Raw genomic sequence first — 25,469 nt, forward strand, 5'->3', positions numbered from 1 at the left:
CCTACGTCAATTCATTCATTCATTCATTCATTTATATGTCCTAACCTGTTTGTCACCAGGGGGTCCCAAATACTGTCAACTTGTTAGTGTTTCGAATCAAACGGGAGTTTCTTTAGCATCACGGTCGCCATATCTGCTTTGGCCAGTATATTTTTCAAGCCAAAAATGTGACGTGATTGGAAGTCTCAATAATTCGGTAAAGCTGGAATTTACATCTCTTTGAACATGGATACAAAAGTTTATCCTATTTCTATGTTCGATTTGTCTTAAAAATAGTAAAACTTGACATTAAAAATACTGGACGCAGACGACACAGTTTTTACTGAAATAGAGTATTCTAAAAAGGGAAATGGACAGCGAACAGTATGCTTCTTTACATCGGAAGGTTCCATTTGCGTTGAACGACAATAATTGAATAATATTAGAGACACCTTAGCGCCAACCAGGTTCGAAATTACAAATCAATGAATGAAATGACTTTGTTTCGTGCATTTTATAAAAAAAAAGTCCTGGTTGCTTTTCGCTTTAAATCGGGAGGTGGGTGGGTTTACAAGCAAACGAGAGGGTTTGAAAATACTATAACAGCAACGAAATCAGCGTAAATTGGTTCCCCACGAAGTTAATTCATAGTAGTATTCTTTTTAGTGCCTTCTTTTAAGGTTTACATTACAGAAGAAAATTCAACATTCTTAGTAAATATATCAGACATACGATGAGATACAGAAATGGAAGAAAAAAATTATAGTTGATACAGTTGAGGAGTGTGTTTCTTATGAACACTGATATATACGTGAAAATGAAAACTCCCGAAAGTTCGACAATTTGAAGCACTATAGTTTGTTTCGTAACATCCAGTTGCAGGCTATGTGTAGTAACTGTTAAATGCATTCGTCAGTAAAACTGGCAATAGTAACCTACGTTGTAATGCATATAAACACTACCATTTCAACGATCTAAATGATATCAATTTGACGAGTCCCTTGTGGGTCTGATATTGCTCATTTGGCTTAAATACCAGTTGACCATTTCACAAACAAGACTTACGTATAACGGGAAGAACATAAATCTTGTCAACTAGCTTCTAAACTTTACAACATGTTGATTTTACCTACTTTATTTGATACAAATGTGTTCAAAGGATATAATTAATATGCATTCATCTGCTCATTCTCTCTGTCTCCCTATATATATATATATATATATATATATATATATATATATATATATACACACACACGCGAAATTAAAACAAACACAGGTAGAAATTTTGGCGTAAAGAAGGGCAACAGTTTCAGCTAATTAGATGCAAGATCACCTAAATTAATTAGTCAGTTGTGTACACCTTCGAATTTATCCAAGGTCTTGATATAAGCCTTTAGTTTTTTTTATCAAGCTGGATTGTAATCACGTCTTTTAGAGTCGTAGTAGCCCATTCAATCAAATGCAAGATCATTTCATCAATATACTTGACTCTAGCTCATTGTGAAAACTATTAAAGATCTTGATAATATAATCATACATTCCAAGTTTGATCATAATCGGAAGATAAATATGACCTTCAGACCAGTCACAAACTCTGTTAAGCAGATATATAATCACCTTATTAGTATGCGTAAATATCGTTTATTATAAACGCATCCAGGATCTGGAGGACACAAGCCCATATTTCAAATTTGATCAAAACAAGACCAGAAATGTTTCTTCGTGAGTGACACAGATTCCGGCAATTAGATTCAATAGTATATGATTGGTATGCGTAGGTCTCGCTCATTATCGTACTCATGCGAGATCTTAACGATATAAGCAATATTCTGAGTCTAATTAAATTCAGAACATGAATCTCGCTCATTATGGAACTCGTCTGAGATTCTGATGATATAATCCAATGTTCCAAATTTGCTCAACACTGGTCAGAAATATCGACTTAAGTAACAAGCAATTCTTGATGGACGACACAAGATACACGAGGGTCATACAATAATCTCAACTGGCTTCACCTCCAGGTTAGATAAAAATTGTATTGCAATTATGTTATATTCTGATGAAAGAATATTTGCCACGAAAGTACCGTTATGGGGTATGCTTTTTGACTGGTTTAGTTATCGGTACGTGGAAAATGTATAAAAAAAACCAATGCCAAATTAGACTATATTCGAGATACTATATTTGATATGTTTAAATACCACCGACTTTAAAAAAGGAATCATTGTCATATGGAGGGAAAGATGTCAAATTTAACCACAAATTGATACACCATCTCCATTTTGCGTTTAGTATTAATATTTCGTAAGACAACTTGAGAAAAAGGTATAAACACGTCAAGAAGAAATGAATTAAGATTCGATACGTCATGCTCCTGTCAATATAATTGTCTGTCATAAAGGACAAAATTATATCTCAATTCTTTCTATTTAAAAACAAAACCAAAAAAAAACAAAAAACAAAACAAACAAAAAAGAGTTTCTTGAAGGGATTGCCCATCTACTAGCAGAAAAGGTCTTCCAGGAATTCAAGATAACACGATTTCTTCCGTTTGAGTGCTGAGTGTTGAAACCATCCCTGCTATTCTTCAGCAATAACAAGCTTGTCAAATTAGCTGCTGTGGCCTACTTATTGTATGTCGTATCAGTGCCAGTTTCTTTTAGGACCAAAAGACGTCACAAGAAGTTGTCTTATGGCAACTCCATTTTGATATTATTGTTTTGGAGAAATATAACATTTTGAAGATGGCTGAAATGGTGATCACGTTGGATATATGATTAGAACCATTTCTTTTAGTACTGACCAGACATCGTAAGAAGTCTTTTAGTAAGAGCACAATGTCCATCTGACCAGCCATCTAGGAGAAACAGTAATAACAATATTGTCAAGATGGCCAATGTGGCGGCCATATTAGAACTCAGACCAGAACCATTTTCATTCACGACCGACTTAAGATCATAAGAAGTCTTTCTGTGACAACCCCATGCGGGTATGGATATTTATTCAGAAGAAATAGCTATTATAAATTCAAGATGTCCAACGTGTCAAGCATACTGCAAATCTGAACCGCATTTTCTTCGTAAAATACCAATTAAACACCATAACAAGTCGTTTAGTAAAACCCCATCTTGACACGGCCATCCATTCAGGAGGATTCGCAATAGATCATGTTGGATTTCAGGTCAGCACTGTTTTCATGTAGACCAACTAGACAAGATAAGAGGCTGATATGACCGTCTCTTCAGGAGTAACGATACAAATATTTTCAAGATGGTCGCTGTGGGTGTCGTACTTGACATCAGATCGGCCCCATCTTCATTATTACCAACTAGTCATCATGTTAGAGAAAACCTCATTCTGATGTAGCCATTCGTTCAATAGTAGTCATAACAATATTTTCAAGATGGTCGCTCTGGCGACCATATTGGAAATCCGATCGGCGCCATTTATAATTAGGACCAACTAGACATCAAAAGAAGTCTTCTTGTGAAAAGCTCATGTCAATATGACTTTCCGTTCAGAAGAAGTGGCGATACAAATTTTTTGCAAGATGGCTACTTAACAAATCAAACTATTAATCTACGGCGTGAGAGTGGATGTTGATGCTTTAACAATAATTTATGTGATAACGAAACACAATGTACTGTTGTCGCATACGGGAAGAAATAGCTTTAATACATAGTAGCGTGCTTTCCATTAAGAAAAGCAGTTTAAATATACAGTTTTAGAGCGGTGGATAAAACAAGTAGTTTGTTGTGTAATGAAATCGTGGGATTATCGTACTCTTATGTCACTTGTTTAGGGTCGAATAAACAGTAGCACAAGAGTGAAAACAACAAGCTTTTAAATATACAATAATTTATTTCCCTGGAAAAATGAAGAAGAAAAAAAGATATGAACTTACAGTTTTATAGAATCAAATATAATAATGATCCAAATATAATCCGAGAATAAAATTTTATTAGTCCTAATAACAAAATGTTCTACTGATCCTGACGAAGAATCCAAGATGGAAGACGATGACGTAATCTATAGTGTTGAAGTCTACAGTTTCTTGTTGAAATAAGAATTATCGATCAGGTTTCTGATAGCTGAATAAATTTTTATATAAAAAACTGTCCTTGTTCTACAATATTACATGAGCAAACGTATTTTCCAGGAAAATAACAGAATTAATCCTTTTGAATCCAAGTAATTTGAAATAACTCCAAACCAAGTAATTTGAAATAACTCCAAACAGCACAACAAACAACTTACAATTTAACAGCCCAACTTCTACTGAGATTAATTCTCCAAAACATGGATTATATGGGCTTTCTAAAACGAAAACAAGGGTCACATGAACATCTTCTGGAAGTTTATAGAAGCAAGTACTTGTTACAGATCACGTTTACCCAGAGTGACCCTGACGAAAACCAATATCTTTTACTCTAAGAAAAAAGAAATTGTTTACATCTTAAAGACAAAGTCCCATCATGACCTTGGAAACAACCAATCATTTTAAAATAAAATAGAACTGGTTTATGGTTTACGAAGGTTGATACAAATTCTGAAACAATGTCAGGATTTAGATCAACACCTGGTGTTTATAAACTAACAGTCAAGGTCAAACTATTTTCTAAAAAATTTTATCATCTCTAGTGAATAAATTTAAATTACTATATCATGTAATGAAAAATAAAATAAATTAAAACTGACAAACAATTAAATTGAAATAAATATATATTAAATCAGATATAATTAAATCAAATATATAAGAGTACAATGTTACGGTTTGCAAGTATATGTAGTAATATCTCTCTCTTTCCCTCGATCGATCGATCGAAAGGATGAGTCTTCTATATGTTAATTTATATAATAAATTAATATACTCATTCCAAATTCACACATAATGCATGTTTAAAGGAGCACTACTGCATAATAATCAAATCTATAAAATTCCATGTAACTCACAAGGAGTGCTGTCTTTGTAAAATAACAACTCTCTGCCACAGAAAGTAAATGTCAAACATTTTGACTGGCATGGGAAATCTAAGTCAAACTTCCATATTTCAAAAGTGGCGGCGTCGGTTTTGAGATGTGTAAATAGTGCACAAGAATAATGTTACATATTCGAAAAAACTACGGCTGTTACCGTAGAAGCTCGTGACTCCATGTAAACATTAAGATTACTTAAATGTACATCCCTGAAGTTGCTTTACTCAGCACTTCTTTATTGCGAATTGTGTGAATCTTGGTCTCCATGACATCTGGGTGAGAAGCATAGTGTTCACATGTTCAAAACCACTTCATTTTAATATTGTCACACTTTCAAGAAATGTTGAAGAATGACATGTTTTAGCTAATGTTGCTTCGCATGCCTCCATAATATCCAAGCATCTTTGACATCAGCAAGGTATAAACTTGTTTTAATAGTTTTATAATATAATATAATTGCAATTAAAGTCAAACTTTAGAAATAAAGAAATGTCCTTTACATTTTCTATAAATGTTTTCTGTATGGGGAACAAAGCACTGTCAACCAAGCATACAAATCAATTATTTTTTCTGAGAGGAGGGTGACACTGAATTTATTTCAAAGCAGAAATATTTTTTTAATTACCTCAAGATAGTTAATTATGTTCAATTAATATAACTAGATACAAAGTTTTTCCATAAATCAGAGCGATGTTTTTAAAGGCCTTCTGAAGACTTGAAACTTTTGGTGTTAAAATATTCCCCACCCAACCCTTGAAAGCTAAATTGTCAGTCCTCGAGTTTAATGCGCAAAACGAGAAAAACTCTCTAAACCAATTTGAACATGCATATTACTATTTGATTTATTTTACTGTAATTTCAGTGGAGCCTACCGACCCCTACTTGGTTCTTATAAAGTATATTTTGTTGGCCCATTTACAATTTTCTTTATTCTTTTGGAAAGGAGTCAAGAGTTAGACCGATTCAAAGTATTTCTGTTTACAATAGCATGCCATTATTTTGTCGTTCGTTCTGTAGACGGTGTGTCGTTTAGCATATCTGTCCAGCGATTTCGTTTTGTTTAATCTTAAAACTATGAAGGATGTTTAATAACCATTTCAGTCTTGTAGTTAACATTCCAGCCCAGTTGATCTATATTTTGGTGCTCCACAAGGTTCTGTTCTCAGGCCAGTTCTCGTCATTCTGTATACTCAACCGCTATCAAGTGTCATAGAACAACATTCGGTTTCTCACCAATTGTACCCTGATGACACTCGGTTATATAAATCTAACTACCCAAATGAAGCTGAGGCTACAATCCAAGGCGTACAGAGGTGCATTTCCGATGTGAAGTCATGGATGACGTGTAAGAAGCCTCGATTGAATGATGATATAACTGAAGCCATCCTGACAGATGTGCACTAAACAATGTAACTCTACAAGTTCATAAACCCGGAAAGAATGCCAGGGTTAAGCATAGTTAGGCAAATTCAAAATGACATTTTCGTTGCAGGAAGAAAGATACTTTTATCAGAGATTGGGAATTTTTTTTTTTTGGAGAGAGAGAGAGAGAGAGAGAGAGAGAGAGAGGGAGAAGGAAAGCAAAAGTTTTTCAGTTTGTCTGATTTGCAGAGCACTATGCTGTCATATACCCTGTGCGTCAGATACAGTTGAAAGATATCACGTTTTACCTTTTATCTATTATTGTATGTACCTTTTAATATAATTCTAATATCTTTTATTTTTATATTCTATGCTGTTATCCTTAATGTCTGCAATTATTTTGCAAGGTTTGTCTTCTTAAGAGCGTCACTTTCAATTGGTATCATACAACCATTTTTGTGCTGATGTGTCGTTTAATTCTAATACATGCAAACATACAGACTTCAAATACAGGTTGTCGAATGGATGAACGCCAACGCACAACCTGTCCATTTTAATGCACAATATATTTTACAGTCACCTTCATACTGGTTAATGCAGTTCTCTTGCATGATGATACGCAGTGTGACTGATGTGCAGTTAGACACGTTTTATTTTGACATAGTGGAAACTGCTTGTCCCATTGGGCTTATTTCGAGAATTTAAAATATGGAACCAATTTTCAGGTCTAGACAAGGATATATAACAACCACATGTTACTGCCTCAAAATTTATTCCCTTTTGTTGCCAAATATAATGTGCATCGGCCTTGTATTGATAAGAAACGACGTAACTTTATCATGCCACTTGCAACAATGTCAATGTGAACTCAGGTCGCACACAACTAAACGAAATCACCTTTGGAGAAGCCAACCGCTATGGCTGTTTCATCTTCTCAGTGAAATATGTGCGCAAAATCTGGTAATTGTTTGAACAGTTTATCAACATTTTACCCCGAATGCTAAAAACAGTGACCATGACTTTTGTGTTAATATCTCAAGGGCGCTGTTAAAGCTTTTTTTCTTCTTTCTTTTCTGTTTTGGTAATGGCAGCAAACTATCTGCAGCTCGGAATTTCTTATAAAGGCTCAAAATTTCATAATGACAATGATGTGTGTCAAAATTAAGTTAAAACTGATCTATGTTTCTGGTAAGTTGTTGTAGTTGTTGTAGTATTGTTTAACGCCATTTTTCAGCACACGATAGGCTATACATGGCGGCCAGTATTAATGGTGGAGGAAGAACCCGGGAAAATGCCGGAAAGAACCACCGACCCACGAGAAGCTACTGGCAAGCTTTCTAACATACCCACATTGGCTGAATTAGAGACTCGAACCCACGTAGACAGAGGTGAGATGGCAGTGATCCGTAACGGAGAGCGCGTTAGACCACTCAGGGCCCCTTTTCTGGTAAGTAGAATGGATCAAATATTGACGAACAGTGAACATTAAAAGGACGATGGAAGACACGAAATATGCAGCTCCAAACCATGTAAGATAAACATGGAGTGTCATGATGTGTCAAGTATACTGCGCCCCTCCCCCGACAAATACAGCTTTACAGCTTTAGCAACTAATAAGTTATCTGTGTTGTCCGATCTGTTAACAAGATAATCATTTCACAACCTAGATCATAGCATTTACGCACACAAATGTGGGCTAAAGCTACATGTACACAAGCATGTACGCACAATGATATGCAAAATCTCGTGCCAGAGTTGTAATCATTGGACTAGACTGTCTAGAGCACGCACACACAAAAACACAAATTTTTAACTGCATATGTTTTGACAGATACAAGAGATGCTCATATGCAACTGCAATCAATAAGCTAATGATCAGTCAACGAATACAATACTATCAACCGTTCTTAATAAGATCCTCGTTATATGCATGCATTACAAAAAACGAGGATAGGCAGTTCCGCATTACGAAAACGAGGCTAGACAATTATGCATTATAAAAACGAGGCTAGGCAGGTCCGCATTACGAAAACGAGGCTAAGCGGTTATGCATTACGAAAACGAGGCTAGGTTGTTCCGCACAAACCATAAAATTCACTACAATTAAAATCGGACTGTCATGATACCAGTACTCACGCTAACACGAGAAAGGGAGAAGTATAAAGAGACAATGAACACAGTGCTGAACCAGCTAACGTAACGATTACTTATTCCGAGCTTTATAGTCTAATGTATATGCTTATTTGTCCTCATACTCAAATCATTTACATGTTCTTATCTGTGAATTCGCATATAATCTCTAACTGCGTTTTCTTAAATGTTATTTATTATTATTATTATTATTATTATTATTATTATCAGGTAACCTGGTAAGGAAGTGACACCAACGTCAGTAAACAACCAGTACGAAAAGGAGCAAGCTGATCAATATAAATTCATAATATTACATTAATTTTTCACTTATCGCCTAAATTACACAATACTGTTCACTGTTGTGATCCAGGCGTGTTCCGCTGTAATAATCGACGATGTACTTGCTCGGCCCTCGCTTAGCCTCGTTATCGATATAATGATCTGGGGTAATGTAAATACATGAAAATAAAACAGAATGGTCTTAACGTAACAAATAAAACGAAAAAAAAAAAATAGCAACAACAATAAAAACAGAAGTGCACAGATTTTATTATTATTATTTTCAACTAAATAAACAATGCTTTCCTAAAATCTCAGCTACATATTCAACATCTCCTTGGTCCGACTTTGTCATATGATGGTCAATTTCCTGTTCAAGTCTCTGTCGCACGCTCCAGCCAGCTATGCTTTTCTGCAATAAACGAAGTGTTTTGATCAATTTAAAAAGACAAGAATTATCTAAAAAAGACAAGCGTTATCTGGCAGGCTCGCACACTGGTAAATTTGTGATGCTGGAGATAACATACAGACATAAAAAAATAGCATAAGAAATATAAATAATGTAAATCCTCCCTCAGCATATCTACACAATAATACAAGGAACAAGGAACATTCTGACAAAGTTCCATGTAGATATGATTTCTATAACTTCATATCTGACTAGAGGACACACTCTGTATACTGGGTTAACCTGTAACTCACAATTAGTGTAAGAAAAGCAGGTCACAATGACGTAAGTTTCACCTGCCGTGGTTTATCATAAGTTCCGGAAACACAACATACATACTGATGGAGATCTGCATATAAAACGACCGCTCCAGTGGCCTAAATGGTTAGAGAAACAGCCTCGGATGTGTGAGATCGCCAAGTCATACCAGAGGCTTATAAAAATGGTACTAACAGCTGCCTCGCTTGGCGCTCAGCATTAAGAAGCAAAGAGTTCGGAAAATAATGGCGGAAAAGGATTTTCCGTGTTCTCCAGGGCTAACACCAAAATCCCCAATCCCCCCCCCATACCCCAAACCCCACAACAAAACAAAACACTCCCCACAAACCAACAACCCAAGATTTCGGAGAATTCGCATGACGTCACTGGCGTGACAGTCGTTTCAAACCTTTTTGTCTATCAAATCTCATCGAAAATTTTAAATCTGACTAAAATGATGTACCTTGATAACATCTGAATTGCAACATTTGCTTAAAAGAACTAAGTTTCGGTTAATTTTAAATTTCCAGCGTACTTCCTTGCTATTTTTTTATAAGCCGTTTTGTTACATTAGCATTCCTATTGCATATATGAACGCTGAACTTGAAAGTTTTCGCAATCAGTTGCGAATGATAACATTAAAGTGAGAAGCATAGTAGCTAAGAATCCCAATTTTTTACTCACTCGTTTTGGGGGAAAATAAATGTTTTATTGTTGACGATGAGTCATATTTATTCCACGATTATTACTATCAATGCTAACAGATTCTGATGTTTAAGTTGAGCAATTTCAAGTAGAGCGGTAGCGTTACTTTTCAAAATAGTTTGGGAACAACTGACCATATATACATCAACTAGCTGATTGCATAAGGCAAAGAAGTCAGAGATGGTGGGATATCGAAAAATGTTAATCGCTTGTCTCGTTCCTTTGCCAAGTTGCTCACAGACAAGACAAATCCAATGTAACTTGTTCAAAATGCTCTGCAAGTTAATGATATTCTAAAGATAATATTGGAAAAAAGTATACTAGTCGGCATCTTCGCTGGCCAGGGGGTCTTCGACCGACTCAGTTCTACATTTACCCGTGGCAAATACAGCTAGCGGAAATTGTGTTCAATAACCCTCCTGCAAATGAAAGAGTTACAGAGCTAATTGGTCAATAACTAGTTACGTCACCTATCAGATATTCATTGAGGCAATTTCCATTATGTTCACATGTACTGACTCGAATTAACACTTGTGTGAAATGTTTAAATTGCAGAAACTGATACGGACATATGTCATCATCTACTGCGGCCCCCTGTCATTAATTCTATCTCCCTGAGTACATGTAACAAAAGAGATCTGACTGGATCAGTTTCTTTCAGGTATATCAAATTTCTTTTTCAGCTATATCAAATCTGATGGCGGAGCAGTCGATACCGCTTCAGCAGGCTACATATGCCAAGGGCTGATGTGGAACTAAGTGCACGGACCGCCTTAGCTAGCGAACATGGTCAGTATCATTTTTGTCTTTGTTTTCATGGTTTTAATGGCACTTGTAATAATGAAAAATTGTGTAAATTCTCTCGCAGCACATTTTGTCGCGGTCAGCATGACACGTAACAATCAACTTTGACGTATGGGCTAGGCTCGCAATAAACTGCTGCCTAAGAAGAATGGGGTATGCTCTATTTGAGGGCACGATTGAATTTGAATTAGAACCGGCTAGAATAACGGTCCGACATATGTTAGGGTAGAGCCAAGAAGTGGAAACGACAAAGTAGAGACAACTCAGAGGCAACTTTGGCCATTTGAAGTGTCATAAACCATATTTTCCAGACAAACCTAATAATATAGTGGGAACATAAATAATTATTGTAACTTCTATGGGCATACTACATTTTTGGCAGTTAGAGAAACCAATAATGACTGGCTAAGAGACTCGAGGGGTGTGGGGTTTCCCAAACGAAATTCAAGGTTTTAAGTAATCTTACTCGCGAAATCAGTCTTTCTAAGTTTATGTAGAAAGCCAGAATTTAGCTCAAACTGTCCAGGTGATGAAGGCTTGGAAGGTTGAGGGACATGGAAGAAGAGATTCGGCTGCACAGAAAGAGCGAGTCTCAAAAGGGCACAACAATATTGTCTCAATCACATGTAATATACCCATTAATGTAAGTTTGTATTTATTTGTTGAATTTATTTATTTTAAATTCATAAATCAATTTTCCGTGAATTCGGAAGTTAATGGTGTGCAAACATTTGTCTCGAATGTTATATTGCTCATGTATTCCACGAATTTGTTCAAACTGATATGAACTGGTTTAAACTGATATGAACTTGTTCGAATTACTTTGTTCAGATCTAATAGGACTCATGTATCCTACGAATTTCAGGTATTACTCTGATACGAATTGTGAGAATTAATTTGTTTCAAAATTATATGTATCACGTGTGAAAGAACTGATTTTTTTATGCCTATGTTGATTAATCTCTAATTAGCAAGTAATGTAGTTAAGATAAAACGTGAAGTCCATTAATTAATTTGTGTAATTAAGCTGCGAATTCTCTTAACAGAGGAAAATTGGCGTGTGTCTATTGACAATGTTAAGCTAGTAATTTACATCCCACAGTGGAAAGTAAATAGTCTATCTAAGAGGTCTAGTTATGTCATGATTCCAGTCAGGAATGAGAACAACCACTACATACATTAATTTGATGATAATATTTTGTATATCAGTATCAGGTTGCGAACTGGCCACATTAGTTTAGTTCTGTTGAATTACGTGAAGATGATATCTGACGTAAAAAGAGTGGGAATACTTTTCGATGCCTGGAGAAGAAAAATCTAACAGATATTTAAGTTATGTATTACGATTATTTTAAGGAAACCCTAGCTCCATACTTGTGCTACCCTGTGAAAAGGAGTGCAGACTAGAACCATGTTATGACCCGAAGAGGTTTGGAGAGAGAGAGAGAGAGAGAGAGAGAGAGAGGAAATATGACAACGTTAACGTTCAACAGCAGTGATTTGGAAAGGACAGGAAGCAACCATGTTATGCTGACATGCAGGTAATTTATGTTCGATCATTCACTCGGTTCTATGATGAAATTTGTTTAATCGGTATAACATACATTGCATAGACTTTGTAAGTCTATTTCTAAGAGAAAAATGTATCATTCAGATGTCATGTTCAATTTCATTTTGTTAATGTAACTGATTAAACTGTTATATTTTACATACGGGGGATCATTTTTTTTTTCCTACTCTGTATCTCTAGTCAGATCTGTGTTATTCCATGCATTAATTTCACATTTTATTTAATTGTTTGCTCGATCCGGGCAATAACACCGTGGTCGATCATCTAATAGATAATGATAACCAAATGATCATCACACATCCCGCACCTCTGACAAATTTAAATTCAATCATGTAGATGATTAGAGGACACACTTTCGCGTCAAACCATCCTAGATCAAGATATACAAAGCACCATAACAGGTGGGGGATTATCATATCTCTTTCACCATCACAGTACTTTTATCACGTTATTGTACCTTTCCCAGTGGCACACCGAGGCAGCAGACCTGGGCTGACTTAGGCTATTATCGAACCCGCGACAACTGGATTAGGGGTCCAACGCTTTACCAAATGTGAAAGTGTGTGTGTGTGTGTGATTAGGATTTTTAACGTAGCTTTAACAATTTTTCAGTCATATCGCTACGATGTCTGCAGTGTGGCAGTTTATAGTGATGTCTAGCATGATGTCCCACCCAGTCACATTATCCTGACACCAGGCTGACCAGTCCTAACACTAACCTCTTAATGCTGAGCGCCCACGACCTCCCGCTTCCGAGGCGAACGCTCTAACCACTAGGCCACCGGAGCGGTTTTGGAAAGTATTTTACAAAGGCAGAATTTAATCGTTATTAAGTGTAGCATGGAATCAATATTGATGAGATAAAACAACGCTAATCGTGATGCTGGACATCGTACGAGTACTTCCAATGTTCAGTTGTAAGCTTTCATTCCGTATTAGGCTAAAATCTGTTTTGACCATGAGTGACAGCTGCCAGTAATACCATTGCCTGTGAAAAAGTACTCCGGTCTATCAATGTTTTGTAATGCCAGGTGCTAGTCTGGATCAAGCATCAAACGTGACCTTGCATCCAAGATTCGGCTCACTTCAACAAACAATGGGTAGTCAGAGGGAAACGCCTGATGGAGGCATTGCCCAATAGCTTATTAATTCTCTGTAAGTAGGTCTAACTTGTTTGTATCAACATGACAAACCTAATCATATACATAGGTTGATAATCTCATTCCTAAATCTTTGTAGGAATATGTACCTCTAAAAGAGTCAATCATCAAGTGTGAAACTGTCTTGTTCTACGCAGTTAAGATTACACTTAAGTCGGCACCACGATTCTGCAAATTTTACAAAGTAGCCAGAACAAATCCCGAATTTCTATGTTATGACCAGATCGTTAAACTTTCAAATGTCTAAATAGAAATAGATATAATATGTATTATCACTTATACTGATAGCCAAGTGGTCTAAAGCGCTCTCCGTTACGGATCACTGCCATCTCACCTCTGTCTGCGTGGGTTCGAGTCTAGGATTCAGCCAATGTGGGTATGTGAGAAAGCTTGCCAGTAGCTTCTCGTGGGTCGGTGGTTCTTTCTGGGGTTTTCCCGGGTTCCTCCTCCACCATTAATACTGGCCGCCATGTATAGCCTATCGTGTGCTGAAAAATGGCGTTAAACCCTACAACAACAACAACAACAACAACTTACACTGATATATACTGTAATATCTATCCACATAGTCTTTCTGAATCAATATCACGCTCCTGATGTGCTAAAGTTAGGCCTTTTCAAGCAACAGGCATCTATGAATTCAAATGTCAATAGCAAAGTTCTAAAAAATATACACACACATCAATTAAAGAGTACCACATACAAATGTCCTCGTATAACAAGAATCACAATGCATGGGAAGGAAAACTGATATTAACTTAGTACAATTTTATATAAAAATCTTATGTTAATATTTTATACACAAAATTAATGTATTTTACATTTTAAAGATATGTGAAATAACCACTTTATGTCAATGTTGTTAAATAGACTTCAATAATCAGGTTTTATTTTGCACAGTTTGATTTCTTTCTGTAAATAACTTGAAAAAAATAAAAACGCCCCCCCACCCCCAACAAGGTAAGAGCATGCATTTCGAGCATCAAAGCACTACTGTGAAACGTTTGACTTTGACTTCAAGGTCAAAAGACAGAGAAAGCAGAAGCAGAAGCGAAATGAATTGTCTTATCTTCATAATTGTTCATTCTAAGCAAGGAAATAATCATTCAAGGGGCTTAAGAAATATGAGTTAAAACCTTAAGCAAGTTTTATATGAATGACCTCGAATTTTGATCAAGTGGGCAAGCGAACCTGTCGCAGGATAAATTGTTTTCATTTCATAATAATTCATCCTAGATATAAGGAAAATCTATCAAATGGTTTGGGAAATATAGGCAAATGAGAAGAAAAAAAGTTTTGTTAAAATCACAACGTAGTAAATTGTACAACATTCACAGTATGGTCAAAAGAAGAGCAAACGCATCACATAACGAATTGTCTTAACTTTATAATGATGCATACCAAGTGTGAAGAAAATCCATCAAGGGGTTGGGGAAATAAATACAAAAACGTTAATGAAAACCTTAATAAAATCTTGACGCCACCACTGCCGCCAGAACAAAAGATTGCTATATGTCTGGCTTTCCGCTAAAGTGGGCTCGACACAAATACATATTAATCTGACATTACTAGATCATACGAGTATGAGAGTAAATAGCAGACACTGTCAAATCAACTCTAAACTGGAAATGAGAGTCGTTGCAAATATCTGCACATTATTAACAGGGAATAACAGGCTTGTATTTGATAATTTGAGGATATTAATGGTAGTCGCATATTACATTTTACTGACGACGCGTCAGCTGACAGTAAAGCGGATGCATGAAACAATGAACTACCTTGATGTCCCCGTTTCTCAAATACAAGACTAATATCCCCCTTCTAACACAATTTCAAACAATGTCGAAAAAATAGCTGAAAATAGAAATCTCCGATGCACTGCATCATAGCAGAGTCACGACGTCGCAATGACATCAACATTTCCCCCCGTAAACTGCATATTTTACTGCCACAAATTTTGATTTTCGACCGTTCAAATGCAGGTTACATTTGCGGGTGTTTTAATAAACTTTCAAACACTACTCTGGGCACTGTTTCTCAGCTGACCCGATTTATTACAGCTACCCATCCTTGCAAGGGATCAGAACAAAAACACTCAACTTCTCGTAAACGGTACAGAGTTTTGGTTAACAGAACCGACTGAAAGACAACCTGACCCCCCCCCCCAAAAAAAAAACCAAAACAACAACAACAAAGGAGCATACATTTGCACCGACATAAAATACCAAGAACAATATATTTAATAAAGGGCTGATATAATATATTATCCACAATATTGACAGCAGCAAAAAGTAGTTACACTATCTTGTCATCGACCTGATTTATCCTCCCCCCCCCCGAGCTATTTTTGTTAAAGCTTCAGAATAAGAATTTACTCCAAACTTAGAGATACAGTGTGTATAAAAACTACTAGCGATGCCTATTAATTGTCTCCCCTACAATATTTCTGCCAAATTTTAAAGCTTTCACTTTCACTGAACCATGTTTTCTAAACTGACTTTGGGGTTAAAGTCTGTGACTTTTATGTGAAAGGTTTTGTTAATTCAAAGCCTGAACTCATTAGGCTGCATTGACCCCATCTAATTGCCGCATTGTCCTCCTCTTTAGTCTTCCAAATGACAGTAATTTCTTCTGAGGACAGTGCTTCAAAGTCGGCAATGATGGGTTTCACCTAAACAGCTATTATCTGTGCAGGGGATCAGTTTTTCGAATCAATTTAAAGGAATACAATTATCAAAATTTAAAGTAGTGGGCAATTTGATCCTCTTCACACTTTGAAATAAAATCCCAATTATTGTGATACAACCCACTCACACCTGGGTCCTTCGTAATGTTTACTGTAGACACCCTGATGAAAGTAGACCAACAAATATATAAATATGCGTTGGACCTCGGTCAACTAAACAAATTTTGAGAACAGCAGTGTTTTAGTAAAATAAATCGATTATCTTGCTTTTGTGATAAGAATTTGATTAAAAAGTTATTGTTTCTGAAGTTTAGAGCTTTAAAATGACTTATGTACATAATACTTAAACAGTACCGTATTGATAATTTCGACATGACATCATCCCTGGCATTCAACCAATCAAACACCACTATCTGACTCATTCGAGTAGGTGACTGACCAAGTTTATATCATTTTAGACCTTGACTTTAAGAGCGAATAAATTCCTTCAGGCCAGCTATTTAAAAAAACCTAAACTAAATATTTATAACCAATAACACGCTTAAATGTTTTAATAAGATTTTTCAAGATATTTTTAGAAATTCTATGATGACGAAATTAGACACTTGTACGGCAATGTGAAGGATAAGACCTGAGTAAACCAAATTCTTTCCCCTACCGGAACATGCGTCAAGCCTGTTGTAGCTCGTTAATCGAAATTATCAACTGGGGAAAATTCTGTGCGATATGGCATAGTTCCAATAATTTGACCGGCACTGAAACATTGATAAGAATAATCGTTTACAGCCTAGTCCATTTAACAAGTCAATAAAGATGTTAGTTTTTTCTTCTTCGCATGCAATATATGGTATGCCTTGGTATCAAGTTCAGTATATTAACAAGTGTTCATAACACTGGAGTTTATGAAAGCAGCGTTCATAAAGTGTTCACGCAATTCATAGCAGTGTCCATAATTGTTCTTCACAAACGCAATTCAGAGCAGTGTTCACGAGTGTTCATCCCATACAAAACCATAGCAGTGTTCATCATATATGCAATTCATGAAATTATATTACATGCAACAAGCCACTTTCTGCGAGCGTCATATAGTATTAATGAACGAGTTTCCAAAATGTAATGCTTGAAGAATGCTTGTTTATTACTACGTTTATCATATCCTTCAAATTCGTTATTTCTCATTCGTGGCTTAATGAAAAACGGCACCTTCGTTGGTGCTTAATACGTAGAAGGTGGTGTAGGTGGGTTCTATTGTTTCCACAGAAGAAGCACTGTTCACTGAATCATTAAATTCGTGGTTTCTAACAACCGTGAAATCCACGAAAATGTGTACACTTTGAAAAAATTCACAGTAACTGTAAGAGTTTGCATAAATCGAATAAATTTATTCATCTGAGTCATGTCAAAGTGCGATTCAAATTACATCATGTCAGGGATTCATATTACATCATGTCACCACGCTAATAAATAGGAATGCTACTGGATAAACGAGAATTTATCCAAGATATTCACGCATATCATTTCCTCATGTCCTTATCATTTGCATCCCTATCCTAACTGAGACGGTTAGAGCGTCCGTCTCGGATGCGGGATGTCACAGGTTAAACCCCGACCAAGTCAAACCAAAACTTACAGAAATAGTTCCAGCAGGTGCCTCGCTAGGCGTTCAGCATTAAGAGGTCAGTGTTAAGATTGGTCGGCCTGGTGTAAGGATAATGTGACTGGGTGGGACATGACCCTACGTGTCTGCGGCATAATCTCAAATCTTTTTCCTTAAACTGAGACCAGTATCTTTTTGACCTCTTCATTTGCAACAATGGATTCAGCACTGAACATTTTGACTTAACATTTAGCAGGCGTCATCAATCAAAATTCAGCCCCAACATCTTAAGTTATTTAGAAAGGAGTCTCGCTTTATCTCTGATGAAGATTTATGACCTTGCATTAATGTGAGGAATTTCTAGACTCTTTATTTAAAGAATAACAATATTTCAAGGCATACAATTTCAAAACTGTAAATTTATTTTGCATCGTTTGTAGTTCTGTTAGATCTGACTAAAGTTTAAAAATAGTATCAGAATTGTCATAAACAAAATAATATCAAATCTCAATTTGAAGATAATTTTGTTTAGAAATTTAGTGAATACCGCTAAGCTTATAAACTATTTGTTTCGCCTGTATATGCATGGTAAAAAATAGGTATCATTTTTGCGGCGGTGACAACGGTGGCTTAGACAACATTGCTAAAATACTGATTTAAAATTTTGTGTTGCGATGTTTTTGCTAGTTATATACGGTACTATCAACGGAGGAAGTGAAAAATATCGTACCTTACGTAATGTCATATGTTACAATTCGTATTCTAATTCTATCATAACTGGTCTAAAGCGACTGAATAGAAAGAAATGCCATTGGCTTGAAGTTTTTATTTATTTATCCAGACTGGAACTAAATTACATGGGAAAAAGAAAAGTGAATCCCAATTAGGAATTGGGGTTTCTGTTATCACACACAGTACGTAAGCGTCTTTATACGAGTATATAGATCAATTAAGAAACAATACAAAATTTCATTACCGATCACATACATGTAGCTCACCTGTGTGGTAATGAATTTACGGCAGCTACTGTAAAACATTAATTATCGTACAAACAATAAATCCCAACTACAGATTCATCGCCATAAAACAATATTACAATACATTCTTTTTTTTAAAACATCGAAGCACAATCTCGATACAAATGAATGTTTAAAAACAATCATTATTAATACATGGTTTCAGAAGCTACAATCATTATCCAACCTCCGATAAACCAGTGCTGAGTACTGGTATGACCAACAGTATGGGCACATTTATAAGCACGATTCGCTCACAAATCACCTTAATGAGCCCTAACCTGAAATGCGTCCCAGTCCACTGCTGTTCTTTTGCTGTCATTTATGTTCTTATGTCACGTGTTTAGGCTCGAATAAACAGTAACACAAGAAATTGAAAACAACAAGCTTTGAAAAAATACATTAATTTATTTCCCTGGAAAAAAGTCTGTAAAAATGAAAAAATATGAACTTACGGTTTTATAGAATCAAAAATAATCCAATAATAATCCACGAATAAAATTTTAGTAGTCCTAATAACAAAATGTTCAACTGATTTCAAGTTTGAATCCAGATGAAGAATCCAAGATGGAAGACGATGACGTATGGTGAAATATGTAGTGTTTAATTCTATAGTTCCTTGTAGAAACAAGAATTATCACTCGGGTGTTTCTTTGATAAATGAATAAATTTCTTATAAGAACTGTCTTCGATTAAGAATCTCACATGAGCACATGTATGTTCCAGAAAAATAACAAAATTAATCCTTTTGAATCCAAGTAATTTGAAATAACTCCAAACAGCACAGCATACAACTTTTAGTGTAAGAAAAAGCCCAGATACAACTGAGAATAATTCTCCAAAACACAGGTTATATCGTATGCTAAACGTAAACAAAGTGTCACGTGATCATCTTCTAGAAGCTTATAGAAACTACATACTTGTTTAAGGTCAGGTACACCCAGTAAGACTCTGACAAAAACCAATCATTTTACTCTAAGAAATAAAAAAATATTGTTTACATCTTAAGCACGAAGTCCCATCATGACCTCGACAACTACCAATCATTTTAAAATAAAGATATAACTTGTTTACGTGGTTGCCACAAATTCTGAAACAAGGTCAGGATCAACACCTGGTGTTTATAAACTAACAGTCAAGGTCAAATTATTTTCTGCAAAAAAGTATCATCACCGTTGAGTAAATTTACATTACAATATCATGTAATGAATTTTTTAAATTAAAACTGACAAAAAATTAAAATGAAATAAATATATCTTAAATCAGATACAAGTAAATCAAATATACATAACAATGTGTACAAGAAACTGCAAACCTTCGGGGAGTATACTATCACAATAAATTGCGTATCATTCTTAATGATAACAATTTACAGTGAATATCTTTTTTTTTAGCCAGGTCCGCCAAAAAGTACGAACCCATGTTGTCTTTATTTCAAGTGAAATGGGTGGGTCCATTTTCAGGTTTTCTGGGCCCATATAATCATGCAAATGAGCAATTTTTGTTTTCGTTCAGCAAGCTAGAAGTCTCATTTTTACATTCAGTATACTAAGTCCAGTTTTTGGCTGAGGCAGACTAGGAATCTCCCGAAGCGAGAGACCACCACCAGCGCTATTTATCTTTCGTAGCACTATGGGATTGATCTTTAATTCGCATGCAATTTACTGTCTCTTTCTCTAAATCAGCTAATCAAACTTCAAACGAAAGAAAACTCATTCGCCGCAGAGCCTATGATCGCATCTTTTATCAAGCGTTTACAAAAATTGATTTGTTTTCATTTTTCTTCATGAGGGGCCCCGAGTGGCCGAGTGGTCTAAAGCGCTCTCCGTTACGGATCACTGCCATCTCACCTCTGTCTGCGCCGGTTCGAGTCTCGGATTCAGCCAATGTGGGTATGTGAGAAAGCTTGCCAGTAGCTTCTCGTGGGTCGGTGATTCTTTTCGGGTTCTTCCTCCACCATTAATACTGGCCGCCATGTATAGCCTATCGTGTGCTGAAAATGGCGTTAAACCCACAACAACAATTTCTCTTCACGAGCTGCAAAAGAGGAAATACATCAAGCGCGGCGAACCAGCTTGATCGCAGGAAAAGATCAGCACAGAAAACTATCGAATTTATAACTGACATTGTCCGCTAAAATTCAAATGCCGACTGAACCCAGTCGAACAGCTTACGTATTAGACAAATTATTATCGAGGTTTCACCGTACGTACATTATCAGTAGAACCCCCTCCATACGCAAGCGTATGCATTTGGGTTAGCCCCCCTCCCCCTTCCATGCGTACGTACTAAATGGACGGTCATAAAAGAATGCATTTCAAGTGTCTGAGATGTGATCGCACTTGATGTCATTCATGCGGCCTTCTATGTAGACAAGTATACAAATCTGTGGTAATCAGTTGATCAAAAATATTTAACCTCAATCAGTATAAAATAGAAGTCGTTAGCGATCTTTGGTTGTGTGCGTGTGATTTGGAGTTTTTAACGTAGCTTTAGCAATTTTTCAGTCATATCGCAAGCACTGGGGCATCATGCCGCAGACATGTAGCATCACGTCCCACCCAGTCACATTATCCTGACACCAGGCCGACCAGTCCTAACATTGGCTTCTTAATGCTGAGCGCCAAGCGAGGCAGCTGCTACTACCATTTGTGTTAAGTCTTTGCTATTTGACACGGATAGGGTTTAAACCCGCCACCTCCAGCATCCGAGGCGGACGTTCCAACAATTAGGTCACCGGAACGGTGGATCTTTGGTTGAAAAGATGAAGTACTAACTTACATTATTAAGTTTCATAACTCCACAACGTACTTTTTACTACAGCACAAATTCAACTTGTAGGTCACAGACACCTGTTTTCTGGGTGCTAGTGAAGTGAATTAAAGTTAATTATCTCTAAGTTTCATGATAAAGTACGATAGCGTTATTACCCAGAAACAATCTGTGGTTATGAGTAAATGCAAAATTTAGTAAATACCAGTAAAACAAAACAAAAAGCCACAAAGACCTTTGCAAGTCTGGAATACTAGCTCAGAGGCATCCAATATTCAAGTTCTGTCCGAACTAAAAGACAGTGCCTAAATAATGAACTAAAACACAATATTTTTCTACCAAGACACAGGACTGTGAAATACAGACCACATGGACCTCTTTCGGTAACACGGCTACAGTAGCAGTAAAAGAAGGCACTATAGGCAGTGGCCCAAATTGTGCAAAATTCGGAGTGGTAGCACTGCCTATGGTGGCCTACAAAAAAAGCGGGGAAGAGAAAAAAGGCCCATAATGACCCAGAGATGGATTGGAACATACAACAAGCTAAAAACATACATGGTCAATGCAATGTCTAAGTGTCTGAACGTGCTGAAAGGAACCATTAAATTGTGGAAGACAATGAAACTACGGTTTAAATCTTATCGTGATGTCCATCGAAAATTAGTATAAACTGAAAGAAGAAAAAAGAAGAAAGACAATTGCAGCGACCCTAAAGAAAGAAGTGCACATCCAAAGAAAAGGGTTTCTTCCGATGCTTTTGAAAAAAGGAGCCACTCCTATTTTTTGAAGTCTTCAAACTCCTTTTGAACAAAAAGAAAAGTTCATTTACGAATTACGTCAATGATATAACCTTCAACCCAATGGAAAGCCAAAAATAACTTTGGTGCTGTACAAAACTGTATGGAGCTCGACCGATGGGACAAGCTACGGATACAGCACTTGTAACCTAGTCATAATGTCTATGACACAGCTAACTTGCAACAAGCAGCTTTTGACGGATTGATCAGACTTGTCTGAAGATACCGTAAATGGTTTCGAGCAGTCTGCAATAATTCACCTAGGAGAATGGAGAAGATATGGAGGATTCCAAATTTTAAAAATCTGGCAAGACATGAAAGCTTTGTTCAAAACGATTATGTTGGCGCCATCCTCATGAATACGGAAGAAGTTAAGAAATAAGTTTAAAAAAAGGAATGGGCCATCGTTCACTATTATAGCTCGTCGTACACGCAGAGCATCGACAACAAGAAAAGAGCATAGAAAATGACTAACTTAATGAGAATTGACAAACTATGACATGCATTTACTAAAACCCCCCCCCCCATACGCTGCTAGATACAAAGGAATTAAAACCAACCGCATCGTTTTGTGAAAGCAAAACTCGAAATTCGTCACAAAATCGGAAGATATGAATGCAGAAGCCTTTAAAGGAATGTTTTAATCACCCAAGTTACAACAAAAGATTTTTCAGTACTGAGAGCATCATGACCAAAGAACACATTAAGTGGGACAAATGTCTCATCAAAGAGGTAAAAGTTGGTAAGACTCATCCACCCAGTTTAAAAGAAATTGAAAATGTCGTTAGACCATGTGGCACCATGATCAGTTTCATCACTAATACATCTGCAAAAATAAAAGCAACAATAAAAGTGGATGTGATGCCGAGAAAATGTCCAAAACAGGAGGCCAAGTGGGCCTGAGACCTTTCACCTCGCTGCTTTAGGCCAATATTCAAATGCAAGAGGGGTTGGTCAGGAAATCGAAGCCAACTGGATGCTTTCTAAAGACATGTATTATGATGCTGCTGATTTCATATGCTATGAAAATAATTGCTCAAGCTTCTCCAGTATCTGTATACTCATCTGTAGTTAATGTAGCACATTATCATCGTTTGTCCAATACTGCAAGGTCTCTATGACAGAACGCTTTCTGTCATAGATGGCCAAATTTTGTTGGGCGTTTTTATTATAGATAAAACTGTGTAAATTTGGATAAATTCTGTTTAGCACTGTTTCAGAAGTCTTCGCTTTCCATTTCTTAGTAATGCTAGCTCGTGGTTCGAATAGCCACGGTGATTTTTTTCCCCCACAAAAATGTACCCCATTTTATTTATTTATTTACTCACTAATTTTTCAAAGCTTTCTCACGGTTGTAAAATGGTCCCATATTTGACAGCGGAGTGCGTCACCTGTAAAAATCTGAAAGTCGTCTATGCTAGGATGCTTTCTGTCAAATTGGATCAAATTCTACTGAGTGGTTTTTGAGAAGTCATTTCAATAACTTTCTAATCAAAGCCAGTATTCCTGTGCGATAACATTATCAAATTAACAGCCATATTGGATGCAAGATCGGCACTTATTTAATTCAGGACCAACCATACATCATTAGAAGACTTCCGATGAAAATCCTATGTTAATACGACCATCCATTAGGAGGGTGTAACGACAAGATTTTCTAAATGGCCATTATGGCAGTCATATTGGATGTAAGACTGGCAACATTTTCATACTCAACCAATAGGATTTAAAAAAGAAATGTTTTGGTAAAATAACCCTATGACGATATGATCATCAATTCAAGTTGAGTAGTTATTACAAGATTTTAAAGATGTCCGCAATGGTGGTCATACTGAATGTCAGATCGATACCATTATCATTTCGGACCAACCAGACATCATAAAAAGTCTTTTGATGAAAACACATTGTCGACATGATCGTCATCTAAGCGAAGTAGCGATACAAATATGTTCAAAATGGCTGCCATATTGGAGGTCAGAATTGCTCAATTTGTGTTTAATACCAATTAGATATCATAAAAGGTCTTCTGTCAATATCAATTTCCGTTTAATAATGGTAGCAATATAAAGATCTGCAATGGAATCAGCGAGGTGGTCATAATGGATGTCCATGCAGCGTCATTTACATTTAGGACCAACTACACCAAGAGATGAATATGTATAACGTGCCATGGTAATCCTACCAGTAGTCTAGGAGTTGAGATAACAAACTTGTGCTAAAGGAAGGACGACAGACAACAAGCCATTGCGTAAGTTCTTTCGATCTATGAGTATAGATACTAAACTTATTCCAATGGACAAATGGATGCGAGACGAACGACGCTGGATATCGGATGAGGGAGGGACAAAAGGTTATCACAGCTTTTCTATGACGTGAAGTACTAATATGGTTGCAAAATGAGATCACCATGACAAAATGTTTTGCCATAAACACTCTGCCATGAGAATCATTGTACCGATAATAAAATGGTTCAGCTCAGTCAAGTACAACAAGATCAGCATTTCATAATGAGCCAAAAGAAAATGCAGGTGTATTTTCTGGAGGCAGCTTGGACTCTAATACTAGAGAAGAAAATTATGAACAAAGGGTATAAAGACTTGCTACACATATCCTAAACCACATCTGATTCACGACGAGATGGAATGCATGGAACTTTGCTTGCACCAAGGAATGATTCCTTCTCCCTACCATAATTACCAGGTTGTTAAAAAAGGAAAGTTTGAGATCACTACATGTTATTACCTGTGAACTCGGTTGTCTGTACCTCCATTACCTACTCACACAAGTTCATGCCTGGTAACATGAAACTTAGTCGTCTGAACCAAAGATGAAAACCCAAAGATTTATAAGCCTTTGTGATTAACATGGACAACAACCATCAACTAGGAAAATATTGGGTAGCTCTTTACTCTATGAACGAAGA

The 25,469-nt window shown here is 36.4% G+C and overlaps 1 protein-coding gene across 2 annotated transcripts in view; it reads right to left on the reverse strand.

The window, feature by feature from the left end:
- Positions 1-8,985: 8,985 nt before the first annotated feature.
- Positions 8,986-25,469, reverse strand: part of LOC149803608 (small ribosomal subunit protein mS37-like) — a 73,028-nt gene continuing 56,544 nt past the window's right edge. For both annotated transcript variants that reach the window (XM_089953360.1, XM_089953361.1), the window contains exon 4: positions 8,986-9,145. The gene's annotated coding sequence lies outside the window, so the exon portion shown is untranslated. The remainder of the gene's footprint in view (positions 9,146-25,469) is intronic.

This window comes from Sinohyriopsis cumingii, chromosome 3 (assembly GCF_028554795.1).
Source record: "Sinohyriopsis cumingii isolate HCF-2022 chromosome 3, ASM2855479v2, whole genome shotgun sequence".
Taxonomy (NCBI): domain Eukaryota; kingdom Metazoa; phylum Mollusca; class Bivalvia; order Unionida; family Unionidae; genus Sinohyriopsis; species Sinohyriopsis cumingii.